Source organism: Lathamus discolor, chromosome 3 (genome assembly GCF_037157495.1).
Source record: "Lathamus discolor isolate bLatDis1 chromosome 3, bLatDis1.hap1, whole genome shotgun sequence".
Classification (NCBI taxonomy): Eukaryota; Metazoa; Chordata; class Aves; order Psittaciformes; family Psittacidae; genus Lathamus; species Lathamus discolor.
In genome coordinates, this window is record NC_088886.1 from 118764234 (window position 1) to 118781067 (window position 16834).

General features: G+C 38.7%; 1 protein-coding gene across 1 annotated transcript in view; it reads left to right on the forward strand.

Moving 5' to 3' along the window:
* The first annotated feature begins 10165 nt into the window (after positions 1-10165).
* Positions 10166-16834, forward strand: part of NCKAP5 (NCK associated protein 5) — a 405798-nt gene continuing 399129 nt past the window's right edge. Inside the window, exon 1 of the mRNA XM_065671334.1 lies at positions 10166-10345. The gene's annotated coding sequence lies outside the window, so the exon portion shown is untranslated. The remainder of the gene's footprint in view (positions 10346-16834) is intronic.

Consider the following 16834-nt stretch of genomic DNA (forward strand, 5'->3'; position numbering starts at 1 on the left):
TTTCAAGCATTCATAAACTGACTTTTTTTCAGGGGAGAGTGGTAACCCTGGAGGTCTGGCTAGGTAAATAGCTATAATTAAGTTCTTAATCTGTAATGCTTTATAAATACTATTTTTCAGTAGTATCATTTTATGTAGAAGCTTCTGAAATGCATACCAGTAAATCAGTACAGAATAGTTATTCTACACCAGTTCTCTGTGCAGGTGTTTCTAATGCCCTCTGCATGGTGAGATTATGCAGTGACAACTGTGCTGTCCCATCTTTGCAGCAAAACTTTCATGAAGACTAGCCCAAAGGCTGTCTAGCTCAATAAAATTACTCTAATTTGGATCATTACACTAAAGTGTAATGCTGACCCTGCAATGAGAAAATGTCTTTTATAGTAGATAGGATTTTTAATACAATGGAATACATAAGTTTCCTATAGGATAAGAATGACTTTCATTGCTTATATTGATATTGGTTTAGGTAATTATAGTTAGATTATATCATGAAAGCGCACATCAGCATTACAGTTCTGGCTGAAATCCGGATATTTTGAAATCCTTTGAGTGGCAGAAAGTCCTAGGTATTAATTGGGCCTCACTGCAGAAACAAAAAGAGATCTTGGTAAGTCCTAAGGCTGCATAACAATAATTTCCATCTGTTTAAGGACATGTGCCAAAGTTAGAGCACTATAGAAATCACTCATGTCCAAGCTTCTGGAATGTTTGAAAGAGCTCTGAAGGGAAGTTGCTGATATTGCAGATGAGCAGAATGGGCCTTACTTAAGATTCTTAGAAAATATACATTTAGCTGTGCCATCGTGCAAACAATGCTAATAGTACCCACTCAGAGGGTAAGATACAGTTCTGCATTCTGGAAATTACTGTGTCTGTAACAGAGGGGTAAAAAAGCAGCAACAGGGCAGGGGAGACATCAGAGAAGCTGTTCCAGGTGTCTGCAATAGCTGACCTCTTGGTCAACGCACAAGACTTGATCCAAGTCGTTCAGCAAAGCAATTTGGAACATGAAGTAGGGCAAGAATATCTGGGTTAAAACTGTAAAGGTTTTATATTTTCAGGATGTACTAAATATACTAAGTGGTTCTGGCTAGTGACAGCTAATCCCTTTAATTAATACATATAACCATGACTGTATGAAAGCTAAGTGCATGGCACTCAGCCTTTGAAAGCATGTTGGAGTTGCTCATCTGAATGCTAAGATTGTGTTTGAAATCAAGGGAAGGTGGAGCAGCCCTAGCAGTGCTGGTTAGTATGCACTTAAGTTTCTTCATCTTTAGCAGGTATAAAAAGACAGTTAACTGGCCTGAGCCCTAGCCATTCATTTGATCAAGGAGCAAGGGTGAGTCTTGCTTCGTGTTACCACAGACCATTTAAAAGTTGGTGCTCAACCTCAGAGCTGCTTTTATTCTTTCAGCTAAGAATGGTGGTTTAGGATGAATCAATGAGTTCACACCATGACTGGAAAAGCCTTTTCAGTTTGGGACTTACACTGTGGAGATAAAGCATTTTCCTGCTTTCTCTTTCTGAAAGCAAAATAAACACTTCTGATACTTCTGGTGGTCATACAGCAGTGTTGTGCAGAGATAAGTGAGCTGACTGTGAACCTGCTTGCTGAGCTGGAGCAGGACTGTAACCACATTTGCACAGGGCTCTGCTTCAAGGTATTCCCTGTGTTGTGCTCCACACAGAGGAGCTAACATGGCCATGTTTCTTCCCAGAATGAAAGTAACTTATTCAAAGCTACTTCAAACATCCATGTAAGTTATTGCACCACACTGTGCACATCTCACCTAGAACCAGTCTTCTGCACTTCTTTGCACTTTCCATGGTCACATATGCTGGCACAAAGGGAATGGAAAATGCAGCTACATAGACTTGCTAGTATGCTACAGGATTTTATCACATTTAACTCCAGATGAATAAAAGTTTATCACAGTTCTGCTGTTCTCTGTATAGTAACATCACTAAGCAAAATTTGCAAGGATGTGTTGAAGGATTTGAGAAAAGTCCCATGCAAAATATGAGACCAAAAGTTGGACAGTTGTTTTCTGTAGATCTAATTCACATGGAAGTCAGCAGCATCTGATTGCATTTGTCTCTTGCAGTTGTTTCTCTTAGCCATAGATTCCCATTAAAACAGCTTTTTGACAACAAAATTATTCAGTCATTTTATTTTAATGTGTGGCGTTAAGTAAGCTGGGTGGCAAATTGTCTTCTTGAACAGATTGACTTGTTTTACCTGTGGGGAAGGAACAGCTGAACAGCTAGGAGAGAAATCTGCCAGTTCAGAAAATTTATTGTAACTTACATATCAGAGACAGAATTGTTTGGTTTTGAATGCTAGTTTGGTTTTCATGCTTTTAATCTAACAGAAGTCTTTATCATACCATTTGAAATTATCCTCAGGGGTTGAGGCTATCACTGAAACTTGCAAAATTAAGTGATACTTATTCTGTTGTTCACTGTGTTTATATGATTACAAGATGAGTTTTTCCTCTCTATAGCATGCAATAAAATCTTCAGTACTGTAGTAGAGAAGCGGTGTGATAAACCAGAATAGCCTTTCTTTGCTACACCTGCACTTTTCTATCCAGACAAACAGAACAGAGGGTTTTTTCCTTGCAGGAAGACTAAGAAAACTTTCTCCTCACAAAAATAGTTTTGGGCTGTTTCATCATCCTTTTTGCAAAGACACACTTTGGTCTCCTTCCCTGGAAGGTGTCTAGCTAGCTGTTATATTTCATGGCTTTAAAGTAATCATATTGTTGAAATCCTAGCATGTGTACAGTTTGTTACTGCTTTCTACAACAACCCAGGATTTTTCAAGAGGATAGCAGAGAGAGGCCTGAGGACTTGCACTGAGATGCTTTCAGCTGAGACTTCAATGGTATTGTCCAGGGCTTTGAGAGTATTGAGAGCAGTAATTCCTAGACTGTAATTTGTTGGCGGTAACCCATTTGGGCTTTAAGCTTACCCCCTGATTATTTAACCTGTGACATGGATCAACTTTCAGTGGACCTTAGGGGTGTTAAATAACCAGAACACTGGCAATGCATTTCAGATAGACTTCTGTTGATAACAGTCAGTAAAATGGGATGCTTTTATGAACTTGTATTGTATGTCACAATATGGAATTATATGGCATTAAAATGATGCATGTCGTTGCAGCTTTATTTAATAAGTCATTTGCTTGTTCCTCCCTGTCCTGCTTTGAAGATGGAATTGAAAGACTCAATGAGAACTTTAAATGATACTAAAATATCTCAAACAATTTTAGGATTGTTGTTGTCTTACAGCCTTTGGGATAGAGTGATGCTGAGTGCCAATTTTGGTCACTGATTGGCTACATATGGCCTGGTTGTAGTCAGCTGTATTGGTTTCACAGGTAGCATTTTGGCCAGAGACCAGAGCCACTTGTGGGTACTGATTAACTGCGCCTGTGTGTGCTTTGGCAAATAGAGTGGATGATGGGACTGATCAGGTTGTTACTAAGTCATCATCAAGGGATTAATAAAACATGTAAAGGTAAATAGTGGGGAAGGTTTGTTCTTTCCTCAAGATCTCTGAGGCAGGAAAAAGAATTGTCCTGTTTATGCATTTCCCTATTCTGGTGAAGGCAGAAATAGCAGTAGTGGTACCCCATGCAAAGAGCTTTGTACAGCAAGCATGGGAAAAGCAAGGAGTAAAAGTCTAGCAAGGGAGAATGTAACTTGCCTGAGTCAGTGCATTTTTTATTTTTTTCTCAATACATCAGGAAAAAGGAGGAAGGATCTCTATCACAGAGAGACAGATTATCATCTGGAGTGAAAAGGTGGGGATGGGCTTACAAATGGCTGAGAGCTAGATGGCAGCTTTTCATCTTTGTGGTATCCCTTTAATATTGTGTTATCACATTTGGTGTTAGGAGTGCTGTGTGCTCACTTGTTTGAGGGAACTGCTTGGAACTGCTTGTTATATTGTGGATTTGCATAATATGTTTAAAAGCAATTTAAATACAGTTTAATTCAGATTTATGTAATCTTCTCTGAAGAATTTTTTCTCTTAATAAGCTGATGCGCTGTTACCTCTGTGCCACACAGAGTAAGGCTAAAGCTTCCAGCCAGATTCTTATCTCCATCTGGTGCATACACATGGGAGGACAGTTTATAAAGCCATCTGAAATAAATAAGTTGCATTGGTTATTTGCTCTGTTTGATCTGATTGTTATCTCCTGTAACAATGCAGGAGCTAGGAAATACTATGAATGAGGGATGAAGAAAGCTATTTTAGTGCTTGCTCTCACTCTGGGAAGATGCCCCTTTGTTTGGTGTGTAAGGGTGGAGCAGGACAAGGTGAAGAATCAAGTCAAGAGTGCAAGGCTGTATTGATGGCTGTCTCTGGGCAAGAATTTCTGCTCCAACATGTACAAAAATGTAACTGATTGCTCTAATCCAAAGGCCAATTCATTGATTAAAAAGGAAAATGGGCTCTCATCCAGGAGGGCAGCAGAAAACAAACAGCTAGGCTAAAAAACAAGACTATTTAACCATCTGAAAGAGCATGGAGCCATCACAGCTGCTGCAGAACCTGTCACGACTTGGCTGCCAAGAAGCCAGATGCTTGCATCAGAGGAATGTGTGTTTCACAAGTCGATACCTCTGCTTTCTGACACACAGCAACATGTCCAAAAAGGCAGGAGGAGAGTGCAAATTAGTCATCCCTCCCATTAGGTGCTAACCTTGCCAGAACACTGACACCTGTAGAAATACATGTTTTTATCAGGAATAGGTTATGGAAATAACCTTCTCTTCTTAATAGAGACCACTTCCAATAACCAGCTGGGGACCACTGACCATATGTGAAGTTAAACACCGCATAACTGATTTAATGATTGGATCCATTGGAATCTAAATTTGCAGAGGCTTACCCATGTGATTAAGCATATACAAAAGCCCTTGAATGTACATTGGTTTTGGGCCTGCTCCAGAATCCACTAGTGCCATTGATTTCAATTAACTCTGGATAAGGTCACTAGTGGCTGAATCAATTGCTTGATTCCAGAAACAACAGGAAAGGCAAAGAAGGAATAATGGCTAAATCCATGGAATTGAGAGCCAGTTCTATGTACTTATATTTAGTAATCACATTTAAAATGTGTCTGAGTTCTCTTGTAAGTCAGAAACAGAGCTTCTGCCTACCTCTTCCAGTTTCAAGCGGCAACACTCAAAACAGACTTTGTATGATTTGCTTAATATTGTATTTTACAATGAGGCAATATGTAGTGAAAACCATTGTCCTTTAAAGACATCCCATCAATTTTCTCCAATGAATGCTTTTCATAAATGCTACTGAAGCAAAAATGATGGAACTGAAAAAGATTTACAAATAGAATGCAAATCACTGCTATGGCTGGAAAAATCATATATGTTCATTTTAGTTCTTAGTACATCTAAAAGGCTAGATACAGCATTTCATTTTAGCCATTCTTTTTCTTACATGTCAGGATAGGGTATCGAGACTTCATCCTCGTGCTTAAAGACAGGGTTTCCCGCAGTGTAGGATGTCAGTTAGAGTAAATATTTCTGTGTAAATGTCTTCTTTCAGGAGGTAGAATATAATCATTTTAGTGACAGGTACCAGAGAGAACACAGGTCATTACAGAAAGCTGCCCAGGAGGTCATGGAAGGGGGAGCATGGCAGTGCCAGGCATCAAGCATGACTCAGAAGGACAAACCAGACTGATAATAACCTATGACCCCGTATGTAGTGGAATGGCTGATTGGAACGCAGTTATTGTTGTTATGCATTATTTGCTGTTTTTTTCTGAAGTGTAAATTCTTAAATGTGTCAGAGGAAAGAGCTATTGTTTGTTCAAGCAGTAAAACCTGCCTTTGCAAAAGTCCTTTCCCCTATTCTTTACATACAGGGGAGGTAAAAAGCTTTGAAAAATCACCTAGTAAGGTTAAAAAATAGACTGTCTCCATGATCAAAAGCTTACCAGCCTGATCAAACCACTTCAACTAAGGCTCTTTTCGACAACGAGTACCTTAGGAGATTCATACACTGCCCCCATATGTTTCCTTCTATTTTCTCCACATATTTTAACTTGTATATCCTCTCTACCAGCTACCACAGTCTTAGGAGTTTGCTGTGCTAATTTGTGATTATCCCACATGCTTGTAGGTATTTGTTTTGTAAGACATACTTATCTGTGTTGGTAAAAATGAGAATAATAGTAATTTTCAAGTAGCATTTTGCTCTTTAGTACCCTGGTGTCATTCAGGAGAAATTTCTGTGATATTTTAGGAACCAGTTCAAGACTCCTAACCATGTGCAGCTCCAAGGAGAGTGAATTCTGCAGCCTATGATTTATTTTACTATTTTTTAAATTTACCCTTCACTGATCTGAGTATTTATTGTGGGCTACAGATACAACAGCTAAAGGTTCTATTCTACTCTGTGCTGTGCTATTCTTTTCAAATAAATATTTTTGTATTTTAATGTCCTATAATTTAGTCCCTCTAGACTAAACTGCTCTTCACCCTGCCAGCTTGTCTGTCCTTGTCCCAGGAGTAGTATCAGAGGGTAAAACAAAGCTTTTATGTGGCCTGCAGGTTCACCATCTAAAGCTGTACTGAATCACCCTGGCCTTGCAGAAGAATTAGACATTCCTCAGGGCAAATACTCTTACCCCTTACCACCTCCCTTTCAACTTGTCAGGCTGTGAGGCTGATCACCTTGTGCCACAGCTTTATGGGTCTGTAATGAGAGAGTGGACCCAGAGGGCCTTGGGTCTTGTACTGGGAAGAAGCTATCACATACATAGAGCATGTGTGACTGCAGGGACTTCTGCAGTGCTTCAGGAAAAGTTCTTTGCAGTATAGGTGACTTAATTCCATCCAGTTATGTGTTTTCTGAGAAGATCAGACCTTTGTTTTTGCTTCTTCAATGAGGAGGAACTTTCTAAGTTAATAATAAAGAAAAATCAAACATGGCCAGTGAACCTGAAGATAGTATGGATTTTGTGTTAGTATGAGATATGGGGTCTTTAATTGACCCTGGCTATACTGCAGTAGGTTAATTGACATGCTTTACTAATATCTTTCTGTACTTAGATCAGTTTGTTATGTCTCATCTTACCTGTCTTCCCATTGGAGAGGAAGCGGTATGAAGGTGAATTTATTTTTTAGGATGGGTAACTCAGGTCAGCCTACTGTGCATCAGTCTGGGAGCAACTACTGCAGCTCATGACTTGAACATCTTTATCTTTTCACTCGACCTATAGCTAGGCAATGACTGAATTCTGTTGTGAATTTTGCTCTAACAAAAGCTGTGACATTCCTTCCAGAAATAAGCTGTATCTGCAGAGCCAGTAGCTATATTGTATGGTGACTTAGAACAGAAATTAGATGGATAAATGCACTGACAGGGTGAGCTAATGGGCACTCCCTTAATAAGGGCTGTAATTTGAAGAATGCCAAATCTCTTTGCCTACCCTCATGGGAATTCTCCCCTTGGAAAGAATAACTTGCTGGTTAAACCTGCGAATCTCAATACTTATTTAATTGCATGTTTATTTCTACAAGATCCACCAGTTCTAAAAGGATCGAGGTAGAACTTGCTTAGATGGAAATTTGCAAAAAATTGCTTTTGACCAGTTGAAATCACTTCATCTACAGTGCTGCCTGACCAGAGAGATGTGAGCAGTGTGTCTGCTATCCTGCTCTTGCTCACCTAGGTGTGCTTAGCCTGGACATGCATTAACATTCTCTAGAAAGTTTAGAGTGCTAAATTTTACTGAATAATACAAATTCTTCCTGGGAACAGACAGCATTTTTCATAGAATCATTGTAGAATCATAGAACGGTTTGGGTTGAAAGGTATCTTAAAGATCATCCAGTTCTGAGCCCCTGCCATGGGCAGGGACACCTTCCACTAGACCAGGTTGCTCAAAGCCCTGTCCAACCTGGCCTTGAACACTTCCAGGGATGGGGCAGCCACAACCTGTCTGGGCAACCTGTTCCAACGCCTCACCACCCTCAAGCCTTAAGGCTTGTACTTTTTTGTTTCATTAAACATTTTGCTTTTTCACGTAAATCAGTTTTTGTCTTATTTTATGAATCTATACACTCTTGTTTCTTCTACCTGTGTGTCTGCATTACTGTCATGGAGAAAAACAGTTTTCAATAGAGCTGGAGTGTAACCTGTGTTTTGCAATTTTATAAATACTTCTAAAGGCGGGTAAAAAAATTAATCTTACCCTTGGTCTGAGGAAGCACACTGTAAATCAGCATCAGGTTTCAACAAAATCTGACTCTTCTGCAGATCTTATGTGTGGGCTTGTTCAGCTGGAACGAGCTGAAGCTTTATGGAGCTGTATGTGTGAGCACACAGCCTCTTTTGCGTTTGCTTAAATGGAGTATCTACACTATGGCACTTGCAAAGCTGGAGCGAAAGCTGTATGTTTGGAAATTCGTGTTATTGAATATGATGTGTTAGTACTTATTACTCCCATAGCCCAGTTCATCTTCAAAGTATTTTGAAGACTTCCTGGATCAAACTAGTAAGCTCTCCATGAGCAAGATATAAACCCTTGGTGGGTTTATATCTTGCAATGGAAGAGGAACACAAACCTGTATGTTTGAGTCAGGGTGATAAATATAACTTGTTGTTACACAGCGTGATGTTTCTTGTGTGCTACAAGCTGATTAGCCACAGGAATAAATGTAGGGGGATTTATAACAAATCTCCTTCAAAAGCACCAACTTATGTTTTAGAAGTAGCAAGCAGCAGAGGTAGTGATTGCCTATGTAAGCAGTTCCAGCAAGTTCAGGGACACTGTGTCAGCATGGTATTGCTGCCACTCAGGGCAAGCACCAGGAGAATCTGTCATTTAGGTCACACAGGTTTTTTAAATGGCACTGTTGCAGGCAAAAGTAAGATTTTAGTTGATGCTGACTGTTACTGTTCTGGTGTGTCATTGCATCTAGCTTGATTTACATCAGCTGAGGATCTGAACCAAAATTGATTTGCTGTCTATAAATACAGGCATTTATTGAGTGGGGGTCGTTGCTTCTATATGAAGCAATTAAATCATGGTAAAAACTTGGCTTCAGCTCATCACTGAGTTTTGGTTGTTCTGGTGTTTGTGGGACATGCAGTATTTGGATATGAGTAGCCAGGTGTTTCTCAATACTGAAGCTGTTCATGTGGAAGTGTGCACAGATAACAGAGCTCAACCTGTCCCAACTCTTAGTGGTGCCTCTACAGCATCTGAAGTTCTTATCTGAAAGGACTGACTTATGAGAAATCAAGGCACAGAGTCTCAGCCCCTCTCTTTCAGCAGGAATTCTCAGTGACTGATAGATTCAGATTAGTAGCTGGACTAGTTCTCAGGTGAGTACTCCGTGCCTGGCTGGGAACCAAATGCCTGTTTTGGCTCCAAAGCACTGCTTGGTCTTGGACCTCCATGCCCAAGAAGGAAAGGTCAGTAAATGCCCTTAGCACCTAGTGAATAACTATGTTTGATGCTGTTTCTTGCTGTCTTGTATTTTTATTTTTTGAAAGTAAGAGAATTTTCTTCAAAATGCATTGTAACTGAAGTAGAGCTGTCTTAAATCTTATAAATTTAAGTTACAAAAGTTTGTAATTCTGTAGGTTTTAAAATTAGGAATGAGTTGAAACTTTCTGTTTACCAAAGTTCTCTGTTCTATGCTTTAAAATCCATGCGGATTTGCACCCCTAGTTATGTGTATTTAAATGAACAGGCGAATGAGGAGAATTGAGGGGTAAATTTTGGAAAAGGCACTGATGCCATTTTTATTTTTTCTTTTTTTCCCTGTGCTCTTTCCATGTTGGAGCTGTTTAAGTTGTTCTTTTTCTGCTTTCCCTGCAAGCACTGTTTATTCATTCTAAGAAAACATCAGTTGGGTAAACAGAAGTATTTATGTGTGAAGCACTGAAACTCCTCCTAAGATGCAAATTGTGCTGCAGGGAAGATAGTTTGGGCTTTTCTTTCCTCTTTCCTTTTCTTTTTTGACAGTCGGTTAATAAAGACTCAACAATAAGCAGCTGCCTGTGATGTCATTTGGGACTTTGTCCACAGAGCTTGTATTTACAAGTACTGAGCAACTACATAGCAGCAGCAAACCCAACTATCAGCAAACTTCATGTCCGCTGTTACTGAAGGACTTCAGTAGTGCTGTGGATGGTGTAGAAAGCTAACTCTGTTCTTCTAACCACAGACTTTTAAAGCTTGTTAAATAAACACTGGATAAACTCAAGAGAATTTCTGGACTGCAAAGACTTCTTACGGTTCTGAATTCTCCAGAGCTGGCATGTTTTGACTGAACTGCTGCAAGTAAGACTTTTGCTGTTTTGGTGTTTTTATCATCTCTGTAAAGCTTATTTTCTCTAGGAGTGTGTCAGCATTGCTATTTGTAGTTTTGCTTTAATTAGAGCAGCAAGTATGTAGTTGTTAAGAGTAATTGCAGCCATGCATCTAAGTGTGGTTCAGCAACAGAGTAAAGGACAAATGAAAACTTAATTCTGGCTTTTGTTTGCATGAGGCTACACTGAAGGGGCTCTCTCTTAATTTAAATGATGAAACTCTTAAGATTCTTAAAAATCTCTTGAGCACTGTCATTAACTGAGCAAAAACTAGTCTGTCTTAAGATTGTTCTTTTATCATTTCATGGTATTTATCTGAATATTCAAAGTTAATTTGTATTTTTAATATAATTTCCTTCTTTGTTTTAGTACAGTTTTCATTAAAAATTGTTTTGCTCCTTAATGCAAGCATTGATTTAAAGCAAAATTTGACTATTTTTACTTTTAGCCCCCGTTCAAATTCTGGAGTTTAAAAGAGCAAATCATACAGTGCTTTGAAATCTGATGCGTTTTGGATAAAATGAGTTGTCAGTTATGTGAGAAACAGTATTTTTTTAGTTTGAGTGTTTGTTAGAAGTACAACACATTCTGAAACATCAGTGCAGAAACACTATTACACTGGTAAGTGCTGTGAAAAACTTTCTATACTGCCAGCTGCCTGTGGGACAGAACTATGTTTCTGACCACTGATTAACTAATTTTCAAGACAACTAGCTGTGATTGTCATGGACTTACTCCCATTTTACACAGGGGAAACAGGCCCATAGATTTGATTTATTTAAACTTCATTTACCCACCTTAAAAGCTGATAACAAACCCCATATCTCCTGCTTCTCATTTCAATCCTTCACCAGAAGCCCATTCTAAATTACTGCAATTTCAGTTGTGGTGACTTTTCCAGGGAGTAACCTGATCACAGTACTGTGTATGAGGAACTCTTTTATTACTGTTTACCTCTATTTAATGATCTGTCTTTGAGGAAATAAAGCGCATTTCTGAAGAATGAAATCAGAAAACTGATTGGCACTTATATGAGGGTAAGTCAGTATAAATCAATCAGATAGGAATTGGGGGATTCCTCTTGAGTTGTTAGCACTATTGATTTAGTTTTGCTTTTCTTGCTACTGACTTTGTTTACAAGGCCTCTCAGTCCTACACAGGAACGGATTTTTGGGGCTTCCTATTAAGGTTTGAGTGGCTACAACCATGGATGCCCCTCTCAAGTGACCCTGTTTCTGCAGGAGATCAAAACCTGTCTGTCTCTTCTTTTGATGCTCTAATGTAGCTTGGCATGCCAAGATATTGTGCAATTTGGGAGCTGTTGTTCTGTCTTTGGAATTAAAGCATATTATCCTGGGAAATAAAAAAAACAAAACAACCCTAAATTTAGCTCTGCATTAGTGCCATGCAAATGGCAAAGGTTTTAGGGTCTTAAATAAGAGCATAGAGCTTTATTCTTTAGTTGGTAATCCTTCTTCTTCAGAAATAATATAAACAAATATTTATGTTCTTTGAAAGACCTTTTTGTATCTTGGAAGCGTCCATTAAATACAAGAGGGAAGACCAGAGAACTGTGATGGAGCCTTGCCCTGAGGAGAAGGAATGGGTTTAAGGTTAGGTGGTTTCACCTCTTCCATGATGACTCCTGTGGGCCAGTCCTTCCTTTCCTCTGTCACCTTGTGGCAGTGAATTGATAAGGGTCTTTACACTTGCAAAATACTCAGGTATCATGTTGGCGAATACCTGAAAAATCATAAGTTAAAATTTAAAAAAAGCTCATGTCCCACTTTTCTTTCTTACTTGAATTAATTTTAAAGGCAAGTCCTAATCTTACAAATGTGAATTTGAGAAAACCTTATGAACTTCCCTGCTATTGTTCTTGTGCATGAGTTGTGTCTAAGTGTTTAGAAGCTTAGATTTAAACAATTAGAAATCCTGCCCCAGTAAATGTGAAGTACAATTCATTCCACTTCAGTCAAGAGCAAATCTTCAGCTAATTACCTCCAGAGCAGGCAGAAGCAGACTCTCAAAACCTTATGAGCCTGGGGGCATTTTTTTTTTCATTCATTTTCCTCTGTTATATTTCCCTTCTCACATTTACATTTTCTTCCATATATTCCAATGTAGCAAATTAGGATACAGAGTGAGCTCACTTTTCAGCAGAGGGATCCCCTGATTGGATTTTCCCTGGATCTGAGAAATCTGCCCTAGGATACCGCATATAATCTGATAACATTCTGGGATGGCATTAAAGGGGACAATTGCCAACAGAATGTCAATTCTTTTGGCTTTCTCACCATCTGAAAAGAAATGGAATAAGTGCAGACTCCAGCCTGTCAGCATCTGACAAGTGGGACTGAGGGTGGGATAAAAGCCCCCAAACAAAGGCGCCGAAGGGAAGCACAGTTGGCTGAGTAGCTTAGCATGTTTCAGCCAGGGCCAAATACGGTGTGATGCTCTGCAGCTCCTGTGTAGTTCCGCACGTGTTCAGCTGCTGGCAGGATTGGAGCTATGCTTAAGAACAATCTATGCCAAAGCTGCCAGAACACCGCCAGAAGTTGTAACATGTCATATACAGGTTTATTACTAAAATAGGATAAATGTACAATGTAAACACAACATGAACCATTAACACTTGTAATAGTTTGTTCTGTACTGTCTAATGATACCACTCATGTAGCATGCAGAAACCTGAATTACGTTAGGTATTCCCTGATGGTTACATAAATTAGTCATGATGTTTGGGGGATGGAAAATTAGATAGCTATTATGTGAAAAATACTCGGGAATTTTTTATGATTCCACTGACTTACATTCAGGTGAACCAGATAAACATGGTTTGTTCAGCAGCAATGGCTTCTGGAAGCTGGCAGTAACATTGTCTGTGGGCTATGAATGATGCAGACCCTGAAAAGCAGGTTGGATTGTAAAGGAATGGCTAAAAATTATGTTGCTGAAATATGGACTATTAGTAATGACACACAGCAAGAACAAATGCTACTATTAACCTGAATGTTTGATAAGCTTTCCCCAGGACAACACTTTTCCACAGCCAAACTAGCTTTGAATAGTGTGTGCACATAATGGGTCTGTGCAGAATCAAATGCATGTCACAATTTATTTCCTTTGACAGTGCTAATTGATTATTATAATTCATCGTTATCTAAATTGTTAAATTCAACAGTTTACCATATCCTTTTGTTTCTTTGTTGCTCGGACATAATACAAATAGGAAGAGTTAATTACTGCATGTAACAACAGAGTCGAATTTCATTGTCTGCTTCACTTGATTGAAGCTGTGTTGAATCACAGTTGTGGATTTTCAGTAATGGTGGAGAAAAGGAAGCAGGAATTCTTTTGCAATGAAGTTGCTTTTTGGTGGTAGTTAGCATTTTTATTTTCAATAGTATTCTTTTTTCAACTGGGCTGTATTGTGCTTGCTTTGCCTGTAGTATTACCTAATTGTGCAAACTAAAATCATGTGTGCATTGATCCTGCTGGGAATCAGTGTGTCACTCTTTTAGGAATGCAGCACAACTTGTACAAGTAAAAGGACTGCATTTGTGTCTAAAATGACTTACTCCACCAGATATGAGCACTTGGCTTTTTCCTTAGTGCTTTGGTGATGTTCAGATCTGCATCTGCTGGGTAAAAGGAAGTAGTGCTGTCAGCAAGGGAACTCCAGAGAGATTAAGTGGTGGCTTGATTTATTTAGATTCCTAAAGCTCTGATCTACACTGCTATCTTCTAAGATTTGGTGTAACTTTACTGTAAAATGTAGGATCTTTTCAGCTACTCTGAAATGATCTGACAAAATGGTTCATAGTGATAAGATTTTGGGGGGTTATTTTGCCAGTAGAGGGCTGTGTTAAACTGGATAAAATAACTCCTCCTTGTTCTCACATTTTCCCGGAGTAACAGCTGAAAGCATATGGTTGTTTTCAAGGACAAAATGAGTAAATTATTGGATTTTTTTTAGAAGCTACTAAATGATTGATTATTTAAAATCAGAATCGCATCACTTTTACAGTACAACACAGTTCTGTGTCAGTCTAATTAGACTGAATTCTGGTCTTTAAAATACATCACACCTACCTGTTTATTCTAAACTGTTCAAGGTTGATCGCTACAGCCCTAATAACTCATTAAACTGACGTGATACACAGCAACAGCATGTAGCTTTGCTATAATGAAACAAATGAGAAAAGAACTGTTTTTCAGAGGTACGATCATGTTTTGTTTTGTTGTGGCCTCTAAACTAGCAGTCATTATTCAGGCTCTGGTGCTGCAGGAGTTGACCTTTGGCAAAATATTTTGTTATCCTCAATCTTTTAAAGAGGCCTTTTGTGAACTCTGCACAGCTCTCATTTTGCTGATTGCATTTAAAGTCATTTATTGCACAGTGTTTGCCCTCCTAGCAGATGTTAAAGGATTCCCTGCCTCCCCCTTAAAGGCTACTCCTCCACAGCATCTAATTATAACCTACACAAAAGATTAACAGATGTTATAATTGTCTTAACTCATTGATTAAATAGTTTCTGCATGATTTGCTCTCTCTTCCCCTCATTGCTGATTTGTGAGGTCTTTTTGGATGAGTCTCCTGCATCTGCAAGTTGTTAACAGAGGCAGTCTTCAGGTTTTAACTTTTTGGTTTTGTGGTTCAGTTTGAGCAGGTTATAGATCTTCTTCTGGACAATGTGACAGAAAGTGTTAAAAATGGGTGTGTTAATTGTTGCTTTAATTCCACATATTCCTGTTTTTCCTCTTCCTTTTAACCATTCTATCTGAAATGTATGTAAAAAGCAGACTAATTTTAGTGCATGTAGGTTAGATACTGGAGGGGTAAATGCTGAGACTTATGTAGCAGTGATTTTTGTCCATATATTTCAGTTGTCCCTTGCAGAGGGAATTAGTGGCTGAGAAAACCAGTTTAAGAAGAAAATTCCTAGTAGAAGAGAATACCTAATAGTATTTTCCTAGTACGATCTGAAACAGCAATCAGAAGACTTTGGCTTTCCTTGGGGTTTTTCTTGATGTGGTTCTTTTTTTCACCTCATGAAATCAAGGTTACTTGATGTTTGAGCTAACTAAACTCTGTTGTGTTCCCACATGGAGATGAGGGCTCTTTTCTCAGGTGGATCCATAGTCGTCCTACAGCACAACAGTGCCAAGCTTAACTGTTGTTTTATGTTCTTATAAATCTTTTAGCATCTTGAACTAGGTCAGACAAAGTAATGTTTCTTTTCAGAGAGGTGAAACATCTTGCACATGTATTATCACTGCTCGGGATTTACTTAAATGTCCTCCCCTGTTGTTTGGATTCCGTATAACTTTTCTTCTTTCACTGACACAGATATGAGTAGTTGGCAAGTTCACAAAGATTTCCATGATAGTCTCTGAATGTCCCACAGTTCTACGAACCTGCATCTGTCATAGGGCTTCAGCCTGAAGTGCTCTGCCTTGCTTAGTTCAAAATTAGTACAAGAAGAAAGCAAAGTCAATGGAGAACATTTTCTCACACATTCTCCAAAAAAACCTCTGAATGGGTTAAAGAAGAGAAACTAATTAAAGGCTTGAGGCTTGAATTATGGGTTTGATTATTCAAAAGCCATTAAATATTGTGCTATTCCCCCTGCTCATCCCCCAAATCCTACTCAAACATAAAACTGTTGCCTGGATTCCTACTCAGAGAAACCACCTCATGTTGAGGTTGGGCATGCCTTCTATCAAAATCCTTTTTGTATTTTGTTGCCAAAAATACTTAAGTTTTGTGTGGATCTTTGGGAAATATTGTCTCAATTAATGCAAATTCATGGATATGTGGGACGTCCTGTGTGATTCTGCTTTGCTGATACTTTGTGGATATATATTCTCTGTACTGTGAAGACCATGCATAGTGCTGGCTGTGAGGGTTTACAGTATAACTTACAGGGCTCTAGGTTTTTTAATGTTGGTATTTCTCTTATTTGTGAGTTTTATTAGGATGAATAATTATCTTTGCAGTGCACAAAAGCATTTGTCTGGGAATTCAAAACTGCTCTAGAAACACAGGTACTTTGTTTGTGGAATTAACAAAGAGCACACTATCCTCCTGGTTTTTAAATGACATCTCAGTGCTCCTGAATAGTTTTCATTTATGAGCTGGGGGGGACTAGATTATAAATTTGTAGTAAGGAAATTCCAGGGTGCCAACTGTGCTTCTGAAGTGTATTTTAATTATATGGACACCTGTCCACTACCAACTTGTAATATTTCATAGAGGTCAATGAACAGGCAGCTGATGAAAATTACTTTTATTGAATACCAACCTGGCCTGAGTTTGAAACACTGATCCAGAGGTGAAAGGCTAAAATCCCAATTACTAATAATTAGATCTATCCAATCTCCGTATTATGCTAGTGGCAAAAGGCATAGGTCCTGTTTGCAGCTAAACATGAGAAACATTTAGAAATTACTAAAA